Here is a 15,779-nt window from a genome sequence, read left to right as displayed (position 1 = left end):
TGCCTATATACACTCGTGAAAATAATTTGTTTATATGCAGGAGTGCTTGGGGGGGGGGGGGGCAACATTCATGGAGTTGAAAGTTTGGCTACACTAAAATGCTGAAGTGCACATGCAGAGTACTGAAAGGAATTAGCACATCTGCAAATGTCTGCCTCATGTTCCTGGACTTTACTTATACAGTGCATTTTTTTTCGGTTACACTCCAATAGACATTACTCACTCCAGCCTTCAGCGTATCTTCAACCAGTGCACTGTCTCTGCTTCCCTGTCAATTTTATCATTTTCCGAGCGTTGTAGCACAAGATTTCTTGAAATTATTTGATTGAATATAAGCAGTGTACCATTATATGAAATATTTGTGCTGTACGCACAAATTCTGTTCAGTTTGCTTGCATGACATATTGATGTACCTCAATGAACACGTACAACAAATAATTTTATCGCAGTTTATTAGAACTCAAACAGTAGGAATTGTCACATAAACACAATGATATGCACTTGTGTTCGCACGTACGGAGTCCCTTTCCTCTCACAGTGTACAAACTGAACAAGATCACATATACTATGACTTGCGCACTATTAATCACAGGAGTAGAACTGTCACAGCTGTTCCCTAGAAATGTCATGGCACTTAGTGACATTCATTTTGTAACATAGGCATAATACAAACACTTTAAGGCACAGAAAGCTTGCCATGCACCAAAACCATAGTACTATGACTTGAGCGCTATTATTCACAAGAGTGGGACTATCACAGATTTTCCTTGAAAACATCACATCACTTCGTGACACACATTTTGTAATTACCTCATATGGGCGTAATAAGAACACCTGAAGGCACAGAAAGCTTGCCGTGCGCCCATACTGAAAGACCAAGAGAATTAATAAACTCTCACCACTATCAACACAATTGACTAAGGCAAAACCAGGTGCTGTGTCAACAAAGCACTTATTGTGTTTACTCAAGCTCACACCTCTTGAAACTAAGGAAGGTAGTCTTCAAGAAAAGGCACGAGATCCAGCTGGCCTCTTTCTGTAGGTATACATGCCTAGAGGGGCCTAAGGTGGAAATTAGTGTCAACCTTACTTTCGAACATATCTTTTTGACCTGATAGCGCGACGAAGAATGATTAGAAAAGTTGTGCTCCCAACATACACCCTAAAGCAGAACTGATGAAGGGCTCTTTTTTAATCTTGTGCCTTCAACGAACACATCAAGACTTCAAAACCTTAGAAAAAAATATATACTTCAGAGCATGATGACAAACTTCTTATCTATCAGGTGTTTTACACACAAGATTCAGTTATGTTTCTAGAGGCGAAATTGTATCAGGCGGCATAAAAAAAAGAAAAGGAAACAAAAGGCCACACAGGGCCACGACACAATGTTTTAGCACTCTTTTCAGCTCACTCAGTTGCCCCATAAGCTAATACTCGTTGTTAGCAAGTTATAAAGTGGGCCAGAGCGAGCATCAGTGTATTAACACTGTGCTCCCTCATGAAAGTTTTTTGTGTCTTAACACGACTCGGTATAGCTTCTGTTTAACAAACAAAAAAAAACTGGTCATCAAATCATGTTACATTAAAATATTTCGGGTACTCTGAACCATTCCAGTATCTTTATACGATTTTGGAATCTAGGACATTTATTCACAACTTCAAATAAATAACAGAAGATGTCAGTGACTATCTAATTCTTAACATAAATTGTATGTCGAGCTTGTCATACAAAAAGCCTTAGGCACAGCTCACACGACAGAGGGCAAAAGAGTGACGCATACACAGTGTAGCATGCGTGTAGCCTGCATCGCCCTTTTGTCCTGCATCATTTGCACAACATCTGAAAGTTAGTTGAATGCTAGTTATGCACTATCGTAAGATTGTTGTCCTCCAATAAAGAAATAATATTCTTAAAATCAAACACTGCCTTGTGTAACACAGCACTAGAATGTACTAGAATAGGGGAGTGGTCGGAACGGCCGCATTACAGAAAGTGAAGCCCAAACCGGGTCAATCCACTTGTGGCGCTGCAATCAGCGGTGTGCAGCTTTTAAACAAAGACGCATTGCAGACTACCGATCGCAATGCCACAAGCGGATGGACCCTGTTTTGGCTTCACTTTTAGAAGCTCGTTCCAAGAACTACGCTGTTCTAGTACACTCTAACAGCACCTTGATAGCGAACACTGAAAATGTAACAAGTCGTGCATCCAGCTACACTTTAACTGACGCAAAATGTGCAGAAGCTTGCTGTTTGCCCAGCACTGGGGAAACTTGTCTGCCTTGACCACAACACTCTGAAGCAGTCCTGGAGTTTGTCTAAATGCCGAGGGGTAGCTCAATGCGTCATCTGTTGTGGCAACTGCGGTTGACCTCGTGGAAGCCTCAAGTGTCTCAGTACAAGTACTAGACCTTGCATCAGTTGTCAAGGTAGCTGCACATTGTAGAGAGGTGAATTCCGTATCAGGAGTTTCACATGGTCCTTGCAAGCTTTGTTCTGTGCCTGTCATTTGATGAACGGCGTCTCCTGCGTGGTTAAAAGATCAGTAAGAACAGCCTGCACTGCTGAATGTACCGGTAAAAAATGTGATCAAAACCGATTCACGAACAGTGTACAGTACTCGCGAATTCTAACACGAAATCAAATTTTTTAGTATAACGACTGGTATGCGCAATTTCTCAAGATAACCACGTCCTGTCGCGACGAATCTGGTCTCTAAGGACAACATGGGCTCTGATCAACGCATTCGAGTCAAAATTACGCCCAAATGACCTGCAGTGAAAGACAGTGTAAACAAAAATGTGTGCGTTACTTAGCCCTAATTGTCCTGTTTCAATCCGTGAGTACTCTACATGAGAGATCAGCTTGAATTTATATTACTGCAAGCCCTACACGTACACATGCCTATCAGTGAACATTTTAGAGCTATAGATGATCTGCATTAACTAAACGTGGGAAAGAGTAGGTGAAGAAGCTAGTATAGAACATGACGATTTTATTGTTCAACCAAATGCCTTAAGACGACATAAAGGAACAGGTTGATTGTGGTAATTCCTGCATGTTTGATCTGTTGTCATAAACAACCAGCACGTAGAGTTGTCTCGTTCGTGCTGTCATAAATGCACTTTCTAGATACCCTGGTGGTGATCCTTAGCCCTATGACACTTCTCACGTTTTGAAAGAACTAACTGCGTTCATGAAATCTAGTATCAGCAGTGCGCTGGCAACAAATTGACACCCCAGAGATGCTGCAGTAATTTATGATATCACGCCATTTTTACAAATTTGTATTGGCACCCACCGGTATGCTATGCTGTGAAGCAGGCATTACGAAGCTGCTGGTGTTGGCACCTCCAGTGGCAGTACATTCGTATTGTTGAGCAACACCTGCAGAGTGATAAATGCATTTGCATCTCAGTGACTCAGTGCCTCCTGAAACAGTGGTAACTGTAAATCATACAATAGGTAAGTTTAGACAACCTGGTTAACACATGCACTTAAACATGCATTTATGAGCTATTCAAACAGAATATATTATTAATGGCCGAGACCTCTCTCAAGCTAACGAAATATACTCTGTGATAAGTAAGAGCTGAGCGAGAAGAATAGAATTTTGGAATTGGTTAGCTGGTTCATAATAAAGAAATTCACACTGCAGAACTCCTCAGGTGCAGTGCTCACAAACTAAGACAGCCAACAACAAAAAAAAATCAGTTTTCGTTAAAGAAAACGGGCACAGCAGCAGTTAGCTGCAGGCCCGTAGCCAAGGGGGGGGGGGGGAAGGGCAGGGGCCCGCCCTCCCCCTCGAAATTTTGGTGAAGTATGTATTTTTACCAAAATAAATAATAAAAATCGGTGGTTTTTTTTTTAAAAGTCAAGGCTTTCAGCAGGTGCCCCCCCCCCCCCCCCCCGAAGGCTACGGGCCTGGTCAGCTGTGCGTTCCTACTGTGCCAGCTCAGTGGCTTGATGCATCACATCAAAAGAGGGGGGGGGGTGCCTAGTTCCCCCTCCCTCAAAATTTTGAAGGAGGGGGTGTTTTAGTAAAAATAAATAATGAAAATAGCTACTTTTCTCATACCGTCAAGGCCTTCAGGAAATGTCACCCCCCCCCTGGCATGCCACAATTAGGTCACGAAACAAATGCGCGAGCCATGAACTGAGTACACTGAAAAACTTGTCACAATGTATGTACACATGATAAGATGACTGGCTGTTAACTATTGTATTCCGAGAAAAAGCGCATCTACGATGGGATGTAACGAAGATGACACACAAAGCATGTAAATTCGGGAGTAGTTACTGCTGCGCTTAATGTTCTGCAGCCAGTACAACACGGTTATATGTATATACATAGCTGGCGATGTGTGCCCCCCTCCTCCCCCCTTTTTTTTTTTCGTCCACTCTGAAAATTGCATCCTGCACATGCATTAGCAGACATCACGGCAGCATCAGAGAAACCAAAAAGCCAACTTACCAATTCGAACATGTTGTACTGGACTGTGGCCGCAGTACGGACACCAACCGGCCTGGTATGCTGCGGCAGGCTCATTGTTCACGGCGCGGCAAAATCCGTCGCACTAACATTGCGGTGTGTTACATTGCCCTCGACACACACCTTTCATATCCATTGACGAAAACATATTACACAGCGGCAGGCGCAAAGCGCGCAGTCGGCGCAGTTGAGCGCTTTCCAAGTAGCTACGTTGACGAACAGGTGAAAGTTACCGAACTCCGGCCTGCCCGTCTCGTTATGGCGCGGCCGCGCGGCACGAAACTATGACGAAACCGACGAAACTTCTCAGCTTCCGCTGTTCTCGCCTCTTTTTTTTTTTTTTTTGTCCTTCACGCGCGCGCCCCGGGGATCATGTGATCATGTGCACGGCGCGCGCGTCTCAATTTTTCTTCCTTTTTTTTTTGTTCGCGCGCATGCGTGGTGCAGTAGTTTTCGACGCTCGCTGGCTTCGCCGCGCCTTGTCTGCCCTGTCGCTTCTCTCGCGCGCGCATCGGCCTGTGGGGCCGTATGCGGAGTTCGGCCGCTTAACAACGATTGCATATATAGGCGGCCCTTCTCCAGTTCGAGGCCGCGTAAAGAGAGTAACGTATATTTCTCTTCGCCGGGCCGTCCATAGCCGTGATGATAAACAGTACATAGAAGGATGCCGCCTATATGGAGACTATTATACAGGACCGTACTGAGAGTGTATGTACTGTTTATCATCACGGCTATGGACGGCCCGGCGAAGAGAAATATACGTTACTCTCTTTACGCGGCCTCGAACTGGAGAAGGGCCGCCTATATATGCAATCGTTGTTAAGCGGCCGAACTCCGCATACGGCCCCACAGGCCGATGCGCGCGCGAGAGAAGCGACAGGGCAGACAAGGCGCGGCGAAGCCAGCGAGCGTCGAAAACTACTGCACCACGCATGCGCGCGAACAAAAAAAAAAGGAAGAAAAATTGAGACGCGCGCGCCGTGCACATGATCACATGATCCCCGGGGCGCGCGCGTGAAGGACAAAAAAAAAAAAAAAAAAGAGGCGAGAACAGCGGAAGCTGAGAAGTTTCGTCGGTTTCGTCATAGTTTCGTGCCGCGCGGCCGCGCCATAACGAGACGGGCAGGCCGGAGTTCGGTAACTTTCACCTGTTCGTCAACGTAGCTACTTGGAAAGCGCTCAACTGCGCCGACTGCGCGCTTTGCGCCTGCCGCTGTGTAATATGTTTTCGTCAATGGATATGAAAGGTGTGTGTCGAGGGCAATGTAACACACCGCAATGTTAGTGCGACGGATTTTGCCGCGCCGTGAACAATGAGCCTGCCGCAGCATACCAGGCCGGTTGGTGTCCGTACTGCGGCCACAGTCCAGTACAACATGTTCGAATTGGTAAGTTGGCTTTTTGGTTTCTCTGATGCTGCCGTGATGTCTGCTAATGCATGTGCAGGATGCAATTTTCAGAGTGGACGAAAAAAAAAAGGGGGGAGGAGGGGGGCACACATCGCCAGCTATGTATATACATATAACCGTGTTGTACTGGCTGCAGAACATTAAGCGCAGCAGTAACTACTCCCGAATTTACATGCTTTGTGTGTCATCTTCGTTACATCCCATCGTAGATGCGCTTTTTCTCGGAATACAATAGTTAACAGCCAGTCATCTTATCATGTGTACATACATTGTGACAAGTTTTTCAGTGTACTCAGTTCATGGCTCGCGCATTTGTTTCGTGACCTAATTGTGGCATGCCAGGGGGGGGGGTGACATTTCCTGAAGGCCTTGACGGTATGAGAAAAGTAGCTATTTTCATTATTTATTTTTACTAAAACACCCCCTCCTTCAAAATTTTGAGGGAGGGGGAACTAGGCACCCCCCCCCCCCTCTTTTGATGTGATGCATCAAGCCACTGAGCTGGCACAGTAGGAACGCACAGCTGACCAGGCCCGTAGCCTTCGGGGGGGGGGGGGGGCACCTGCTGAAAGCCTTGACTTTAAAAAAAAAACCACCGATTTTTATTATTTATTTTTGGTAAAAATACATACTTCACCAAAATTTCGAGGGGGAGGGCGGGCCCCTGCCCTTCCCCCCCCCCCTTGGCTACGGGCCTGCAGCTAACTGCTGCTGTGCCCGTTTTCTTTAACGAAAACTGATTTTTTTTTGTTGTTGGCTGTCTTAGTTTGTGAGCACTGCACCTGAGGAGTTCTGCAGTGTGAATTTCTTTATTATGAACCAGCTAACCAATTCCAAAATTCTATTCTTCTCGCTCAGCTCTTACTTATCACAGAGTATATTTCGTTAGCTTGAGAGAGGTCTCGGCCATTAATAATATATTCTGTTTGAATAGCTCATAAATGCATGTTTAAGTGCATGTGTTAACCAGGTTGTCTAAACTTACCTATTGTATGATTTACAGTTACCACTGTTTCAGGAGGCACTGAGTCACTGAGATGCAAATGCATTTATCACTCTGCAGGTGTTGCTCAACAATACGAATGTACTGCCACTGGAGGTGCCAACACCAGCAGCTTCGTAATGCCTGCTTCACAGCATAGCATACCGGTGGGTGCCAATACAAATTTGTAAAAATGGCGTGATATCATAAATTACTGCAGCATCTCTGGGGTGTCAATTTGTTGCCAGCGCACTGCTGATACTAGATTTCATGAACGCAGTTAGTTCTTTCAAAACGTGAGAAGTGTCATAGGGCTAAGGATCACCACCAGGGTATCTAGAAAGTGCATTTATGACAGCACGAACGAGACAACTCTACGTGCTGGTTGTTTATGACAACAGATCAAACATGCAGGAATTACCACAATCAACCTGTTCCTTTATGTCGTCTTAAGGCATTTGGTTGAACAATAAAATCGTCATGTTCTATACTAGCTTCTTCACCTACTCTTTCCCACGTTTAGTTAATGCAGATCATCTATAGCTCTAAAATGTTCACTGATAGGCATGTGTACGTGTAGGGCTTGCAGTAATATAAATTCAAGCTGATCTCTCATGTAGAGTACTCACGGATTGAAACAGGACAATTAGGGCTAAGTAACGCACACATTTTTGTTTACACTGTCTTTCACTGCAGGTCATTTGGGCGTAATTTTGACTCGAATGCGTTGATCAGAGCCCATGTTGTCCTTAGAGACCAGATTCGTCGCGACAGGACGTGGTTATCTTGAGAAATTGCGCATACCAGTCGTTATACTAAAAAATTTGATTTCGTGTTAGAATTCGCGAGTACTGTACACTGTTCGTGAATCGGTTTTGATCACATTTTTTACCGGTACATTCAGCAGTGCAGGCTGTTCTTACTGATCTTTTAACCACGCAGGAGACGCCGTTCATCAAATGACAGGCACAGAACAAAGCTTGCAAGGACCATGTGAAACTCCTGATACGGAATTCACCTCTCTACAATGTGCAGCTACCTTGACAACTGATGCAAGGTCTAGTACTTGTACTGAGACACTTGAGGCTTCCACGAGGTCAACCGCAGTTGCCACAACAGATGACGCATTGAGCTACCCCTCGGCATTTAGACAAACTCCAGGACTGCTTCAGAGTGTTGTGGTCAAGGCAGACAAGTTTCCCCAGTGCTGGGCAAACAGCAAGCTTCTGCACATTTTGCGTCAGTTAAAGTGTAGCTGGATGCACGACTTGTTACATTTTCAGTGTTCGCTATCAAGGTGCTGTTAGAGTGTACTAGAACAGCGTAGTTCTTGGAACGAGCTTCTAAAAGTGAAGCCAAAACAGGGTCCATCCGCTTGTGGCATTGCGATCGGTAGTCTGCAATGCGTCTTTGTTTAAAAGCTGCACACCGCTGATTGCAGCGCCACAAGTGGATTGACCCGGTTTGGGCTTCACTTTCTGTAATGCGGCCGTTCCGACCACTCCCCTATTCTAGTACATTCTAGTGCTGTGTTACACAAGGCAGTGTTTGATTTTAAGAATATTATTTCTTTATTGGAGGACAACAATCTTACGATAGTGCATAACTAGCATTCAACTAACTTTCAGATGTTGTGCAAATGATGCAGGACAAAAGGGCGATGCAGGCTACACGCATGCTACACTGTGTATGCGTCACTCTTTTGCCCTCTGTCGTGTGAGCTGTGCCTAAGGCTTTTTGTATGACAAGCTCGACATACAATTTATGTTAAGAATTAGATAGTCACTGACATCTTCTGTTATTTATTTGAAGTTGTGAATAAATGTCCTAGATTCCAAAATCGTATAAAGATACTGGAATGGTTCAGAGTACCCGAAATATTTTAATGTAACATGATTTGATGACCAGTTTTTTTTTGTTTGTTAAACAGAAGCTATACCGAGTCGTGTTAAGACACAAAAAACTTTCATGAGGGAGCACAGTGTTAATACACTGATGCTCGCTCTGGCCCACTTTATAACTTGCTAACAACGAGTATTAGCTTATGGGGCAACTGAGTGAGCTGAAAAGAGTGCTAAAACATTGTGTCGTGGCCCTGTGTGGCCTTTTGTTTCCTTTTCTTTTTTTTATGCCGCCTGATACAATTTCGCCTCTAGAAACATAACTGAATCTTGTGTGTAAAACACCTGATAGATAAGAAGTTTGTCATCATGCTCTGAAGTATATATTTTTTTCTAAGGTTTTGAAGTCTTGATGTGTTCGTTGAAGGCACAAGATTAAAAAAGAGCCCTTCATCAGTTCTGCTTTAGGGTGTATGTTGGGAGCACAACTTTTCTAATCATTCTTCGTCGCGCTATCAGGTCAAAAAGATATGTTCGAAAGTAAGGTTGACACTAATTTCCACCTTAGGCCCCTCTAGGCATGTATACCTACAGAAAGAGGCCAGCTGGATCTCGTGCCTTTTCTTGAAGACTACCTTCCTTAGTTTCAAGAGGTGTGAGCTTGAGTAAACACAATAAGTGCTTTGTTGACACAGCACCTGGTTTTGCCTTAGTCAATTGTGTTGATAGTGGTGAGAGTTTATTAATTCTCTTGGTCTTTCAGTATGGGCGCACGGCAAGCTTTCTGTGCCTTCAGGTGTTCTTATTACGCCCATATGAGGTAATTACAAAATGTGTGTCACGAAGTGATGTGATGTTTTCAAGGAAAATCTGTGATAGTCCCACTCTTGTGAATAATAGCGCTCAAGTCATAGTACTATGGTTTTGGTGCATGGCAAGCTTTCTGTGCCATAAAGTGTTTGTATTATGCCTATGTTACAAAATGAATGTCACTAAGTGCCATGACATTTCTAGGGAACAGCTGTGACAGTTCTACTCCTGTGATTAATAGTGCGCAAGTCATAGTATATGTGATCTTGTTCAGTTTGTACACTGTGAGAGGAAAGGGACTCCGTACGTGCGAACACAAGTGCATATCATTGTGTTTATGTGACAATTCCTACTGTTTGAGTTCTAATAAACTGCGATAAAATTATTTGTTGTACGTGTTCATTGAGGTACATCAATATGTCATGCAAGCAAACTGAACAGAATTTGTGCGTACAGCACAAATATTTCATATAATGGTACACTGCTTATATTCAATCAAATAATTTCAAGAAATCTTGTGCTACAACGCTCGGAAAATGATAAAATTGACAGGGAAGCAGAGACAGTGCACTGGTTGAAGATACGCTGAAGGCTGGAGTGAGTAATGTCTATTGGAGTGTAACCGAAAAAAAATGCACTGTATAAGTAAAGTCCAGGAACATGAGGCAGACATTTGCAGATGTGCTAATTCCTTTCAGTACTCTGCATGTGCACTTCAGCATTTTAGTGTAGCCAAACTTTCAACTCCATGAATGTTGCCCCCCCCCCCCAAGCACTCCTGCATATAAACAAATTATTTTCACGAGTGTATATAGGCACAAGGTGAGTAATCAGAAATGCAGAAGTTTGTAAACAATGTGTGTGGTCTTAGGGTGCACATTGCTTCTGATATTCACTGGAAACTTCATATGTAATCTGATGATTGAACGTTTATTAGCATGAAGAGTGCCTAGTCTGCGAGCGTGCTGTATACAGCTGATCATGCGTATTCGCGAACAAGGCAATGTATGTGCCAGTGACAAATACATGAAGGCAAGGGAAAAACGGTGGTTGAAACGGCCTCCAACCGAACCTGAGAAAGTGGGACGAAGGCCGTCAGACCTTCGGCTCCCTCTATAAAACGGGAAACTGGTACTTAGCCCCAGCTATGTACTCGTTCAACCCAACGTGTAGAGATAAATGCTGTCTTCAAATGCGCTTTTCAAACCTCTGAGAATAAGCGCTGTCAGATGACGTGCGCAGCTTTCGCCTGAATAACGCGAGCTGTGCCCGCGCATTACATGCATACATTGTTGATTAATGTATGCAGTTCATCAATGTGGCGTGAGCATTGACATGCGCTGCTTCGAATGTGCTTTAAAACGCTCACGACGCGTAAAGCTCGCGGCGGAATGGACCAAATTGTACGTCAGTGACCCTGCAAAAAATACATACGCTTTATTGTAGGCACGCTGAAATGCCTCTGTAACGCTGGCATCGACGAATGGAAGCTTTATATTCAAGATTGGGTGGTCTTTGAAGCGCACAAAACGCGCTAGTCACGGTATATAAGAGCGTGCTGCGCGCGGTAGGAATAAACAGTATTTCTCACCCCGTGCATTCACTACATACACATTAATGTATGCACGATGCTTGGTATCCGCGCAATTTCGGCGAAGTAACCGTGATGCATGGAGCAGCGCTGATGTTATTTTCCTGCGGCAACTACGAGCGGAAGAACACAGTCACAACCGAAATGCAGCAGCTTTCATGACTCTCTGCCGGCTCCGGAACTTATATATTCACCGAATGAAAATGTCAACACAACACGAAGGCACAACAACAGCGAAAAAGGCGAAGCAAGGACCGCAGAGCGATTGGTAGATATATACCCCCGTGAAATTTCAGGGCGAACGTGGTGGCGCTGTGGTGTAGCGGTTACCGTGTCTGCTGTCAATGCGTGCGTCCCGGGTTCGAATCGGCTGGTGTGTATTCAAAGTGTGTTTGTGTCATGTATGAGTGTTACTGAGTTATCAATTGTCTTCTAATGTGTCAGAATAATACCTGGTGAAATTGTAAATCACAAAGCGTTAGTATGCTTGAGTTATTTCATTTTTTTTCCGCGACCGCTTTTGGGCCGCATAACCACAGGCCGCCCATAGACAGGAAATACCGACTCCCGACGCCGCAACGTTGTCGTCACGCGTAAGTGTAGGCCGTACATAGCCAGGAAAAAATTGACTTAAATTCCTGCCTATCTTGCGTCACGCCTATTCAGGGGGCCCCGTAGAAATGGGCCGCTTGCTCTTGGCGCCGCATATGGAGCCGCCTAACGAACGGTCTAGAGGCGACCAAAATTTGACTGGATTTCCTGCTTACACGCGTGGAATCTAGCCAGGATTTGATTTAGAGTGTACCCATCATTCCCATGCTGGCTGAAGCGCCATGCGTTACAGCTCCCATAGACACTAGCGCCAGAGTTCCCTGTAGTGTACCTATAGGAAACTCTATGGAACATGTGCAAAAGAAACGAAATGTCAAACTACAAGCAAAACACGCTGTACATTGATAGCGGCGAACAGAGCGTCGGTAATCGATAATATGATCATCGGCGAAGGGCGACGTCTTTTAGAAAGCAGTCATCGAACCTTCCAGCGTTATCGCTGGTGCTCGCTTATGTTCTAGAATAAACTTCACTATTCACGTCCTGCGCGTAGTCGTAATAGAATCATCTCAAATAATCGCGAAGCTTCTCAAGCATTGCGGTGCTGTTTGCGCCGAGCGTTGCTAGCACTTTTTGCGGCCGAAACCTGAGTGCATCTAAATAAAGTTTATGAAAGCGCATGGCAATGCCCCCGTTTGAAAAAGCATCGTCCCGATGCTTAAAACAGAACATGGAAGTGGAGAATATCTGGTGTAGGGGCTGGTTCCTTGATGTTCCGAACGCCAACGAAAAGCCGCGAATCGAGCGCACATCATGAAGAAGACACCGAAGCTTTCGCGCAGCAGCGAGCTAGCCGTAGGGTGCAAGGTTTGCAACTGGAGTGCGGACTCCTATCCCATACGACAGCCAGGGCGACGACAACAGCTACCAGGATGACAACTACTATGTCCCCAGCTACAATCGTGAGGCATTAGACCAGGGAGCCAACGAGTTTTCGTGGACCATTGTTTGAAGAGCGAGAAAGCTGGCTCGAGACGTACGACCAAATCGTCACCTTCAACAACCAGGACTGTGAAGAAAAACTTCGTCACGTCTACTTCTACCTAAGAAGACGCTTCGAGGACGTGGTTTGAGAACAGACAATCCGTGCTACAAACCTGGGATCTCTTTCGGACGACGTTCCTAAGCAGCTTCACGGCAACGGTCCACAATCAACAGCCGGGCCGCAGCTATGGTGGAAACATGTGTGCAACTTCCCAATGAAAACATTGCGATCTACATAGAGCAAATAACCCGCTTGTTTCGCCGCGCCAACCCCAACATGAACGAAGAGAAGAAAGTGAGTTTATGAGGGGTGTCAAGCAAGAACTCTTCGCCGGATTGATCAAAAGCCCGCCGAAGATGGCCACAGAATTTGCATCCGAAGCATCGTCAATCGAGAAGGCGCTGGAGATGCGGACACGGCAATACAACCGCAGTTTCTTGGCTACAAGCGACGCCGACGCTCAGGCTCTAGGAACCGCTCACCTGGGTGAGACGATCAGAGGGATCGTGTAAGAGGAGCTGCGAAAATTACGACCTTCATCGCAGTCTCATGTGCATTCCATCGCTGACGCCGTGCGCCAGGAGGTCCAGCAATCAGTGGGCGTCCCCAACTACCAGAGCTGGATAGTACTAGAACTGGCTAGCAGCGTGACCGCGCCTCGCCTCCTGATACCTTACGCGTCGACCGTAGCGGCGGCGCTGCAGTCGCTCTGTACTGAAGGCGCGCTTCACTGCGCTCAAGAACTGCTACAGCACGTCGGCGGCACTCGGCTAACCCGACGCTATTTTTCATACGGCTTTCGTTGTGTCTGTCGTTAATAAGTCTAGCACTTCTCGCCGTAAGCCCTGATGGATGGAGCTCTTAATGGATGCTCGATTCATAAATCCCCCTGAGAGGTACTGCAAATTAGTTCTTGTAGCGGAAGCGACCGCAGAAAAGTGCGCAAAGTATAAAAAAATGAAAACTGGCTGATTGCCAGGGTGAAGGCCCACGATCTTGATTTAATTTAACCAAACTGGTTGGTGTGCTACTTAGTAGATTTCTTTGAATTGACTAGACACCGAACCACTGCCAGAAGAAACAGAAAGGGCGTCCCTTATTCTGATTTGTTCTGTCTTAATTCTTTCTTCTTGTGTTGGTTCGGCGTCTAGTTTATTCAGAGTAACTGAGACGCTTTATTGGAAGTGAGCTGTACCATGGCCACTAAATAAAAAAAGGGGTTTTTAGCTGCCGTGGTTGTTCTCAGAAAGCTGTGTGCTGAAAATATTATGCTGCCAAAAGCACGCCAAACAAGGGGGCAATACCGGAGGGGGGGGGGGGGTTGCGGGTTTCTGACACACACACCCTTACCCCTCGCCACGAAATTGTTTCATGCTTTAACTTTTCAGGTGATACTAAAACATTTAAGGGCTTCACAGCCACCACCAAATGCCAAAGGTAGCCGTGCTACACACAACAGCCCCCCACCCGAGAAAAATTTCATGGTTATACGGCCCAGGAGCACAGTATCACCACTCCTCCTGACTACACTTTTGACACTTTATAGACCAAACAACTAAATCTATAATAGAAAACATTGCCATAAAGGAGCGTTTGCAATGGCATTACGCCAATAGAAGATCTGGAACATGGCGTAACATAAGCCGACGATAGAAAAGGAGAACTGGTTATAGTGAATTTAGGCAGAACAACAGACGGGATATAAACACAACTGAGCTTTTTAATATACCCCTGATGCGTAGATTTCGTGCCTTGGAGTTTCACGCGCTCCTTCGCCTTAGCTTAATGGCTCGGCTTCTTGGTATTTTAACCCGTCGGAAGTCGCATAAATGATGCACAGTAACCGCGAAAACACGTGATTTATACAAGATAAGCCTTTCAGCATTATGATCCAGCGCAAAACTTCACAATAAAACTGAGTCATCACTAACGTAAGTGTTGTGATAAAGTTATTTGTACTAAGGTTCCTTACGAAACAATCCAGCGCATGTAAGCTCATATATGGATCAATGCTCTGGATATCGTACAAACTGCCGGCAGAACAAGCGTATGCTTTCCTCGCGGGTTTGATAATTATTCACTCGTATTGAGCCCGTACCCACTTATGACGGAGCGCTGCTCAAAGCGCTGCTTGCATACCGCACAACACTGAGTGAACAGCTAGGCGGATTTGTGCGAATTCCGATTGTACGTCGCCTTTTCGTGGATCAAGACAAGGCAGGCTCCTGAAACAGGGAATGTCTCGGTGCAATGTTGGCACGCCTGCATATTAACTCGAGCGCTATGGCGCGTAGCAGGTAAGGATACATCGATTGAGGCTGAGCAATGCACTAAATGAGCGCCTTGATGTACCTTTTACAATGCAAGGACTGGAAGCTGCAATTTCCCTTTCCCGACGCTCATCGGCACCAGGGCCGGACGGAATCACGTACGCTGCACTCCGCCATTTGGATACAGAAGCACGAGAGATCCTGTTGTCTTACTACAACACCTCGTGGGAGTCGGGAAATGTTCCAGATAACTGGAAGTGCAGTCGCATAGTTGCGCTGCTTAAACCGGGGAAGTGCCCTAATGAACTTTCATCCTATCGGCCGATCGCCATAGCCAGCTGCGTGGGCAAAGTGATGGAAAGGATGGTCTTGTCAAGGTTAGAGTGGCTCTTAGAGAGCAATAATTGCTTTCCCGAATTCATGAATGGCTTTAGGAGAGGCCGATCAGCTATTGACGGTGTCGTCAACTTGGCCTCCGATGTTGAAGAGGAAGGATGTCGACGCAGAATAGTGGCCGCAGTTTTTCTTGATATAAAGGGCGCCTACGACAATGTCTTGTATTATGCGATCCTTGATGTGTGTCACAAATTAGCGCGTAATAAAGCGCGCGCGAGGCCGCTTTCAGCTGGCTACGAGACAGAACGGCGTGAACCGCTCGCCCAAGAAGCGCAAAAGACGAAAAAACAAGCATCAAAAGACGCCAGCGCGCCGCATCCTCCTCACCCAATCGAGCCAGGCGCAGACGACGCGATCGAACGCCCGGCAAGGCCTGGATCTTTCTAGA

The 15,779-nt window shown here is 45.6% G+C and overlaps 2 long non-coding RNA genes across 2 annotated transcripts; one reads left to right on the top strand and one right to left on the bottom strand.

Moving 5' to 3' along the window:
• Nucleotides 1–443: 443 nt before the first annotated feature.
• LOC119394398 (uncharacterized) lies at nt 444–4,772 on the bottom strand. Its single transcript, XR_005184130.2, has 3 exons — nt 4,478–4,772; nt 3,305–3,390; nt 444–2,529 (listed from the first exon to the last, which is right to left on the bottom strand). It is a non-coding gene; the product is annotated as an uncharacterized LOC119394398 (long non-coding RNA).
• Nucleotides 4,773–5,588: 816 nt separating this feature from the next.
• On the top strand, nt 5,589–9,914 carry LOC119394397 (uncharacterized). The gene is made up of 3 exons (XR_005184129.2): nt 5,589–5,883; nt 6,968–7,053; nt 7,829–9,914. It is a non-coding gene; the product is annotated as an uncharacterized LOC119394397 (long non-coding RNA).
• Nucleotides 9,915–15,779: the final 5,865 nt, after the last annotated feature.

This window comes from Rhipicephalus sanguineus, chromosome 5 (assembly GCF_013339695.2).
Source record: "Rhipicephalus sanguineus isolate Rsan-2018 chromosome 5, BIME_Rsan_1.4, whole genome shotgun sequence".
NCBI classification, from domain to species: domain Eukaryota; kingdom Metazoa; phylum Arthropoda; class Arachnida; order Ixodida; family Ixodidae; genus Rhipicephalus; species Rhipicephalus sanguineus.
Note: the sequence above shows the minus strand (reverse complement) of the source record. Positions and strands in the feature narration are given on the sequence as shown.